A 9,470-nucleotide genomic window follows, 5' to 3' on the forward strand; every position below is an offset into this window, starting at 1 on the left:
TGATTTTTTTGTATTTGCTTATAGTTTTTTCTACTTTTTCTGTTTCCTTTTATTTCTTTGTTTTTTATTTTCCTTTATTGTTTTGTTATTGGCTCATATTTTTATCTTTATTGTTTTGTTTATTTTTTTACTTCAGTTTTTAGTTTTTTGATTTTGATTTTTTGAGTGATCTCCCCCATTTTCCCTTCTGTTCTTGTTTCATTGTTTGTTCTTTCTTCCCCTTTGTCGTTTTTCTGGGTTTTTATTTTGGTGTTTTTTGTTTTTTTTTTTTTTTCAGGTTTTAGTTTCTAATTGTTGTTTGTTCTATTGGTCTTTGTTGTTCTGTTTTATTCTTAAATTTAGTGGTTAGTTTCTAATTAGTTTGTTTTTAATCATATTTTTACGTTTACATCTCATTTGTCATTTTTTGTTTGTGTGGTTTCATTTATTTGTGTTGTAGTTAGTATTGCTAGTAAGCTGAGTGAGGTTAGTATTGTTGGTAGAGTTAAGTTAGCATTGTTAGTATTTAGTGAGGTGAGTGAATCCTTTCTGAGTACTATTAATACTAGATTAATAGTCCATTTGTTCATATCGTAGGAGAGTCAGTTGTCAGCAGAGGTAGCACAAGGGCTGGGAGCACAGTCAGGGCTGGTGAGTGTAGTCAGCGTAGTCCAAGTGCACAGGCGCTATACATAGGGCACCTCCCTGCTGACCTCTGCAGTATTCAGAGGGAAGCAATCCACTCCAGGGGAGTGGGAGGGGACCCCGACCCCGGCGACCCTGAGCTGTTCCTCAGCCCTCCCCTGCCCACTGCCCACAGGGGCACCCAGGAGCCCCAGGTACGCACACCTGTCAGGTGTGTTCACTCTATAGTGGGTGCTTGGTGTGCACTGCGTGTCACTCCTGCCTGGAGCCATGCACTGCCCTCCCGCCCTTCTAGCCACCCCCACTCTGCTGTCAGGTGCCTGTCCCTCACCCCAGCAGTGAGGAGACACCTGTCTGACCTCAAGAGCAGCTCCCTTGCTCTTTTAAGTGATTCGATGATTCGAGAATGTCTCCTGTGCACATTTTATTCAGAGGCCTCTCCGGCCGGCGTGCTGCCAGGGTAGGCAGGGCTTCAGAGGACAGCACTGCAGGTCTTGTCCTGAGGGACAGCCTGTGTCCCCGCGGACTGTGGGGCCAGCCCCACCTGGATATTGGACACCAGCCAGCGCTGCCCAGACACCAAACCCTGCCTGCCCGCAGGCCCTGCCCTGCACCCCGCCTTCTCCCTGTGGGGACCATGGCCTGGCCCTCGGGGCACAGCCCCTGCTCACCTCAGTGAGCACCGAGAATGGGAACCCCAGGTCCTCCCGGACCCAGCAGGCGAGCATGGGGGTGCAGAGAGAAGCCCTCCCCGCTGCAGGACACAAAGGGAGAGCGACCGGCCAGCTGGTGCGGAGGCGGTGGCCTATGAAGAGGGTTTTCCAAGAGGGAAATCAGCGTGAGGCAAAGCACTCAAAAAAAGTACAAGTTTATCTTTAGTTATTTTGCTTAGAAATAAGCACATTTTCAAAGTTTGTAAGAAGTAATGTGATCAGAGCTGGACCCTTAAAAAGCAAAATCAAAAAATACTTTTTTGGAAATTGAAGGTGAAATCCTAACCATTACAGGAGCGGGGCGCACGGCCCTGCTCTGACTTTCTTTCCAGGCGAGGCCAGGGCCTGTGGCCGCCGCCAGGGGCTGTTGGGCGGGGAGGCGCCCACGGGCAGTCACTGGGCAGCCCCAGGCTCGCAGGCCCTCTCTGGGGGCTGGGGATGTGGCTCGTTGGGCTGCTGGGTAGGGTTCCCAGCTTCCCTTCCTGGTAGTTTCATGCTTTTCCTGGGGAGACCCTGATGAATGGAAAACAGCTCCCCAAGGTGGACGTGGGGCCGGCACAGGGTGCACCCCACCCGTGAGCAGGCTGCTAGGTCCACAACTAGCTGACAGGCTCCAACCTGCCCTACCCATGTGCAGCGACGTTTATGTGCGCGATTCCTTGGTGGCCCTATGAGCGGGACCCTACTATCACCCTGCAGTTGCCCCGAAAGCCTGCATGATGGTGAAGGACCTGGAGGCAAGACCTCCCTTCTGACCCTGGTCTAACGCCCCCTCTGCTCCCTGGCACCCCCTCTGTGCCCTAGCACTCCCTCTGAGCCCTGGCACCCCCTCTTCGCCCAGACACACCCCCTCTGTGCCCTGGTACCCCCTCTGTGTCCTGGCACACCCCCCTCTGTGCCCTGGCGAACCCCCTCCGCTCCCTGGCGCCCCCTCTTCCCCAGGAGCCTCCACTCTCTCCGCCTGCAGCTGGTGGGCCCTGGGCCTTGGGCTGGCCTGGGTGGTATGGTGGGGTCTGGCATCTGACCTGCATTGAATAAACGCAAACCCATCACCCCTGCACACACTGTGCCCCAGAGGAAGGAAGGAAGGAAGGCGGTACCCTGGGACTTGCCTGCCTGGGCTAATTGTTCTGAGCTGGCTCCTCCCGCTGGGTGCTCAGCCTGGGGAGGAGGGAGGCCCCAGCCTGGGGAAGAGGGTGGCCCCAGCCTGGGGAGGAGGGTGGCCCCAGCCTGGCGGGGGGCTGGTGAAGATGCTACCTCCATGTGGTGGCCTTGGAAGTTGTGCCCACGTTTCACTCGCTTGATTCCAGAGGGGGTTTAAATGATAAAAGAAGTCTCTCTCGCTGGGCCTCTAAGGGTCCAAACTGCAGAATCCCCCAGGGAGAGGGAGCAGAGAGGCCTCTGGCTCCCCTGAGGCCCACCCCCAGGGCCCTCAGCACTCTGGGGAAGGCACATCCGAGGTAACCAGCAGGCCTGGGGTGCTGGACCCTCCCCCCTCACCGAGCCCACGCCCAGGGCCCGTGGGTCTGGGAGTGGTTCTGAGAGCAGGTCTAGACAGACCATCGGGGCACCCCCTCACCCTGTTCAGAGGCGGGGTTTGCACTGCTGGAGCTGGATCCAGACTTTGTCCACACTGTGCTCTGATGAATAACTGTCATCTATGAAACTTCCGAAGAAACTCAGGAGTTTTATAATCATTCCCTTTTTCATACCGAACCCAGTGATGCTCCGTGCGGGGCTTCAAGTGTGAGTCTTAGAATTTCCTTCCATGGACCCGGAAGACCTCCTCCTGAAGGCCCGTCTGGAGCGGCGCCTCTACCCTTACGGGTAGAGATTCCACCCCTCCTGTAACGGCCGAGTCCCTGGAGTACCCCCACGAGAAAGCTCCTGGCCGGGCTTCCTCTGCTGACTGCCCCGTCCCCAGCGAGCACAACACACCCTCGCCCCCAGACCCCGGCCTGGGCCGGCGGGGTGGCTGCCCCCACAGCTCGCCAGGGCTCCCCCTGGACTCCTGCTTCCCCTTCCCTGCCTCACAGACCTGCCCCTGCCTGGGCGGCCCTCCCACCCCTGGGCCTGGTGCACCCCACATGCCCCAATCCCTGGGCTCCGGCCACGTTGCTCTGGGGCCCGCCATGGGATGAGCAAAGCCCCAACTCAGCCGCCCCAGGAAATGGCCGGCCGGGACCACGCACCGTCGCGCCAAGGGGGCAGGTCACTTTGCCTAGACTGAGGTGACTTCAGCACATCTGGTCAGCGTGAGAGTGACCACCGATGGCAGTTTCCGGCACCCCTGCCCGGCCCCTGTGCGGGATGGAGGGGCTGACCGCGTGGGCGTGAGGAAGTGTCCCAGCGACTGCGCGGGAAAGAGGAAGGAGGGATTCTGGAAGGTACTTCCGGGTGAGGATTTGAACATCTCAAAGTATCTGTGAGCTTGTCTTGGTGGAGACGGATACACAGATGCCGACTTGTAGCCGATGGTGCACCCGCACCCAGGGGCGCCCGCCTGAGTGAGAGCAGGCCGTTGTGCTGGGGACGAGGGCGCGTGCCAGGGTGAGGACGCGTGCCGGAGTGGTGCTGCGGGGATGGCACGGGCGCCTGGGGCTGGTCAGGCAGTGGAGGCTGGGGCCTGGGGAGTGGGGAGGACAGCCTGGGGCGCAGAGAGGTCTTGAGGCCAGTCCTGGGCCTGCATGTGCTCCCAGGGCCGGGACTGGAAGCCTGGGGAAGCCTGCTCTGGCCGGCCGGCTCGGGACGCAGCTGGGGCGCGTGTCTGCCATGGCCCTGCTGCCTCTTGGAGGTGACGTTTTCCGGCCTCTCCTCCGTCGCACGTCTGCCGGGGCGAGGGGCCCCTCGGATGTCAGCACACCTGAGCCGGGCGCCCCCCCAGGCTCCTCAGGCCAAGCCTCAGGCTGGTCGCCTGCTGGCACGTGAGTGCTGGGGTGACCTTGTGGGGCTTGCGTGCCAGTGCCCTTTGCCGGCCACCCTCACGTGGCAGCGCTGATGGGGTGGGTGGCCTGGGCGTCCCCAGGTCCCGCTGTACCCTGTGCTCTCACCTGCTGGAACCCGCCCACCTGCCTGCTCGCCTGCTCCCTGGGTGCCTGCACTGCTCTCCTCCCCTGGCCGCGGCGTGCCAGGCGAAGAGTGGGGGCCCAGTGTGAAGACCTCATGGAAGAAGCCTGCCCACAGGCCGGGGTGCAGCTTGTTTTCTTCCCCATCTCTAGCAGTGAGAAAGACGGTGATGGAGAGGGGCTAAGGCCAGCCAAGGCCGCAGCCGCAGGGCGCGTGCTGCCCGCGAGGAACAGGAGAGCTGGGGGGTGGGCCATCAAGGGGCCAACTCGGGTGGAGTGTAGTGGACCCCACCCAGCCCAGGACCCTGCCTGGGACCCCATCCAAGAGCCTGGACACTCTTCCCCGCAGCCTCACCCCCATGAACTCAGGTTTCCTGGCGCCGCGGGCACCCCAAGACCCGGTGGTGCCAGCTAGAGCCTGCAGCGGCTCCTCACCCAGTGCCCCAAAATGCACCTGTGCGTGTGCAGCCACCCGTTCCCCTGAGCGTGTTCACAGCGGGCACTCGTGCACGCGCCGTGCCCTGGCCGTCTTCTGTCTGCAAGTTTTCTGAAAAATATACACACGGATAACATTATTTTGGAAAATAAGCTATTAAGTCAAGCACAAGTGCGTCGTGGGACAGTGCCCCCCCATGCAGCAGCCTCTGGTCCTGCTGGTAAGAGGGGGGCGGGGGCACGTGCAGGGCTCCGCTCAGGCCTTTCCAGGCTGAGATGCTGCGTTTTCCTTGTGGAGTTGGGAGACGCCCTCGGCGCAGGTGCTCTGGTCGCTGGAAGTTGGCCTGGGTGGGGGTCTCACCGCGTGGGTGCGTGGGTGTGCTCTCGTGGGCACACCTGAAACTGCAGTGTGAAGCGGAAGGCCGCTGGCACCCGTCTCAGGATGGCCCCTGGGTACCTGCTCCCTAGATTTTCAAGAAACACCCATTTGTTTGAGTCAGTCCAGTTCAGCATCTCCGGGGCCACCCTAAGCTACATTTTAAAAAAGTTTTCCAAAGAACTGCTTGGGTCCCAGGGGTGCCCCCGTGCCTGAGCCCCCTGGGCAGCGGGGAGTCTCAAAAGTTTGCTTTTGCTGCTTATTAACTCGGTTGGCAAACCGTGGGAGAATACCTGGGAGGAGGATCCCCGAAGGCCGGGCCCCAGGAGACCCGGGTTGTTGAAAGGTGGCGCGTGTTCCAGCCGTGTCACCCGCAGAAGATGGCCAGTCGCAGCTCGCAGGAGGGAGCCAGGGCCGGCGTGCGGGGCGGAGGGCAGCAGGGCCGAGCCGGCAGCAGGGAGGACCGTGGGCGCCGTGTGCCGGGGAGATGGACAGGTAGGCCCAGGGCTCAGAAGGCCACCAGGAGAGGTGTGTTTGGAGCCAGAGGCCATGCCTGTGGGCGAGGGGCTGCGAGCCTGAGGCTGCAGGGCCTGCGGATGCTCTGTCCAGGTGGGATCGCCCGCCCTGTGGTGCCTGGAGAGCAGCAGGGAGGCCCTAGCCCAGAGGCGCCTGGTGGCCCTGGATGGCGGGAGGTCTGTGGTACTGGGGCATGTTTATTCCATAAATGCTCCAGGGAAGCTGTGAAATGAGATGTGGGGCTGGCGCCTGGGAGGTTCTGCCTCGGGGCGGGTCTTGTTGGCTGAGCTCATTGTAAATCAGGTGATCCAGTCCCTGGAATAGCCAGGACTGATGTCAGCCCCAAGCAGGTCTGCACCCCCACCCCCATCACCCCACCACCTGCTCGCGCCTCCACCCCTGCCACCCCCCACCCCCGCCAACCCCCCACCCTGTCACCCCGGCACCCCGTCCTGCCGCAAAGGGCTAGGCCCAGCAGGTCCTTTTTCCCTTGTGTCCTTGACTGCGTTTGAGGGGGACTTTAGGTGACTCAGAAATGGGGCCAAATGCCCTGTGACCCACCACGTTGCCCATGCTGACCCCGTCAACCAGGTCCTGGTGGTCTCGGCATTTAAATTCTGCCTTTGTCCGGTCACTGCTCATGTCATGGAAGTGGGAGCAATGGCAGGAAGGGACCATGTTCCATAGTGAATTGCATCACTCGCTGCCCTGTGGGGTCACGCTTCCCCTCAGCCTGGGCTCCTGGACTGGCCTGGGGTCAGCCTGCCCCGGGGCAGGGCCCAGGAACAGCAGTGAGCAGAGAAGGCCAGAGACTGCAGTCTGTGCTGTGCGCAGGAGCTGAGATGGGGTCAGAACAGAGACCCAGAGGTCTGGTGCCTCCGAGGAGGAGGGGGAGCGGCTGGGAGGGAGCAGGGCAGGCCGGCCCTAGGCACAGAGAGCAGACACCACGCAGCAGGGCCAGCTCCTGGGCGCAGCCAGCAGGTGGAGCCAGGGGCCTTTTTCACTGCAGAGCTCCAGCGACCATGGCTCCGGAGCGGAGCGGAGCCCTGAACTGGCCGCTCCCTGCAGCCTCACGCCCAAGCCCCTTGCCAAAGCGTTTGCTTTGCGCTCTGGTTTCCAGCCTAGCAGAGGCCTCTGCTGTGGCAGCTGCTCTGTCCACTTTCCCAGGAGGAAGGACGGGTGTGCCTGGGGCGCAGGGAGACTGGAGCAGTCGGGTGGGAGGGGTGGTGCTCCTGGGGGGATGAGGCATTTCCGGGGGGGGGGTGGGTGTTGGTTAATTTGGGCAAGAGACCAAATAAAGCCACAGCCGGCTCAGGTGCAACCTCTGCGGGAGAGGGGGGGGACGGGTGATGCACCACCCATCGGGCTCCCGGGGAGACAGAGGGGGGCGGTGAAGGAGGGCCTCCGTGTACTTCAGCTTCATCACTTTCCTACACAAAAAGTCCTGGAAGGTTTTGGAGAAGCGCCTGAAATAGTCACTAGGGGAGAGGGAGGGAGGTGGAAGGGCCTGCGGCTGGAGTCCTGGGCCTGGGCATTACAGAGGTGACATCACGCTCAGTCCTTGATGAGGGAAGCTCCTGATGGCGGGCAGATGCTGGCTTCATCCAGAACTAGGCTAGACCTTGACAAAAAGGAGGGGTGACTTGTTGACTGGACACAAAGTCCAATCACTAAGCTAGTGTCCACCTGGGTGAGAAGGTACCAGTGGAGATGCAGGCTGGCTCAGCCCTGGCCACACAGACACACACAGACACACTCAGATGCTCAAGTGCCCGGAGGAGGTGTCCATAAACACTGAGGGCAGAACACAGTCTCCCGGGGCTGGGAGACGGGCCAGGTGTGACCTGTTTCCAGATGAGGGTCACCTGTGGGAGGAAAGGGCCCAGGCCCTTTAAAGGAAAACATAGCTATTAATTTTTTAAAGGTTTATTTATTTATGCATACAAGAACTGGGGTACAAGCCAAAGGTTGGGGTGGGTGGGTGAGAGGAATTACCAGAGACCAGAGATAGAGTGGGGAGCAGAACAGGCAGATCTACTGAAACACGCTGCTGAGGGGAGCAGCGGGGAGACAGAAGAGGTCTGTCTCGCCTTGTGGGTCACTCCCTGGCCGGGGATTGAACTCATGCCTTAGTGGTTGGCTATTAATTGTATTTCCTGTGTTTGGCTCAGTGAGCCCATTCTCACCTGTGGTGTTGAACCTGAAACTTCTAGATCTCAGAGAGCCTGGTGAGTGGAGCTTGCTGAGGCCCTCCCCCAACTCTTGCGCCCCTTTCACCTAACGGTTGAAACCACAGTGGTCTAAAAGCCAGGTGGAGCCGCGCACGTTCTTCCAGAAAGCTGTCGTGGAGACGGGAGTGCTCGAAGACAGTCTCTCATGTTCCAGATAGCACCGAGGATTTTCATGCCTTGTCCGCAGTGCTTTCCAAGGTCTCTTCCCCTCCGCAGGCGATGGAGCCCCCAAATGTGTCTGCTGTCACTGAGTTTCAGCTGCTGGGGTTCCAGAACCTTCTCGAGTGGCAGTCCCTGCTGTTTGCCATCTTTCTGTTCATCTACGTGCTGACGGTGGTGGGGAACGTCGTCATCATTGCCGTGGCGAGCCATGACCGGCGGCTGCACACGCCCATGTATACGTTCCTCAAGCACCTGTCCTTCCTGGAGGTCTGGTACACCTCCACCGTCGTGCCGCCGCTGCTCGCCGGCCTGCTGTCCGGGGCCGTGCCATCTCCTTCCCCGCCTGCATGGCCCAGCTCTACTTCTTTGTGTTTTTCGGGGCCACGGAGTGCTTCCTCCTGGCCACGATGGCCTATGACCGCTACCTGGCCGTCTGCAGCCCCCTGCACTACCCCCTCCTGATGCGCCCCAGACCTGCGCCAAGCTGGTGGCCGTCTCCTGGGTGACCGGGGTGGGCACGGGGTCCTGCCCTGCCTGATGATCTTCAGGCTGGACTTCTGTGGCCCCAACCGGATCAACCACTTCTTCTGCGACCTGCCCCTCCATGCGGCTCTCCTGCTCCCGCGTCTACCTCACCGAGATGGTCATCTTCGCCCTGTCCATCGCCGGCTGCGCGTGTGCCTCCTCCCCACCCTCGTGTCCCACGTCTTCATCGTGGCCGCCATCGTAAGGATCCCCTCCGCCTCCGGCCATGCGAAGACCTTCTCCACGGCGGCTCCCACCTGGCCGTGGTCACCATCTACTCCAGGACCATGATCTCCATGTATGTGCGCCCCAATGCCCACCTGTCCCCTGAAATCAAGATCATTTCCGTCTTCTACACCGTGGTCACCCCACTGCCGAACCCAGACATCTACCGTTTGAGGAACAAAGACTTCCAAGAGGCCGTGAGGAAAGTCATGACGAGGAGGGGCCGCATCTGCGGCCTCAGAGCGCAGGGCAGCTTCTTGCTCAGGTGCGGCCAGTCGGTGGGGCCAGGCGCGGCCCAGTGCGGTCGGGCCCTGGCGGGCGCTGCCCCGGCTGCCCGCAGGTGGGGGCTGCCCCGGCTGCCCAGGTGGGGGCTGCTCCCCGCCTGCCCGCCGGCCACACGCTGCGGCCCCTGCCGGCCCTGCTGTCCTTGCTCTGCCCTCCGGGGTCCCGCCCTGTGGCCGCGGGCTCCGCACGTCCTGTCCCCGCGCACGGCCGGCCCGAGCTCGTGGGGCCCGAGGACAGAAGCCGCCCGGGGGCCCGCGCGGGGTGTCCCGGCGTCGCCCCGGCCCGCGGCAGGCGGCGCAGGGGCGCTTCCAAA

At 60.9% G+C, this 9,470-nt stretch overlaps 1 pseudogene; it reads left to right on the forward strand.

The window, feature by feature from the left end:
• The first annotated feature begins 8,020 nt into the window (after positions 1–8,020).
• Positions 8,021–9,212, forward strand: LOC119237826 (olfactory receptor 11L1-like; annotated as a pseudogene).
• Positions 9,213–9,470: the final 258 nt, after the last annotated feature.

The sequence above is a fragment of the Talpa occidentalis genome, unplaced genomic scaffold (assembly GCF_014898055.3).
Source record: "Talpa occidentalis isolate TD23 unplaced genomic scaffold, MPIMG_talOcc4v2.1 talOcc4.1004, whole genome shotgun sequence".
In the NCBI taxonomy this organism is placed as follows: Eukaryota; Metazoa; Chordata; class Mammalia; order Eulipotyphla; family Talpidae; genus Talpa; species Talpa occidentalis.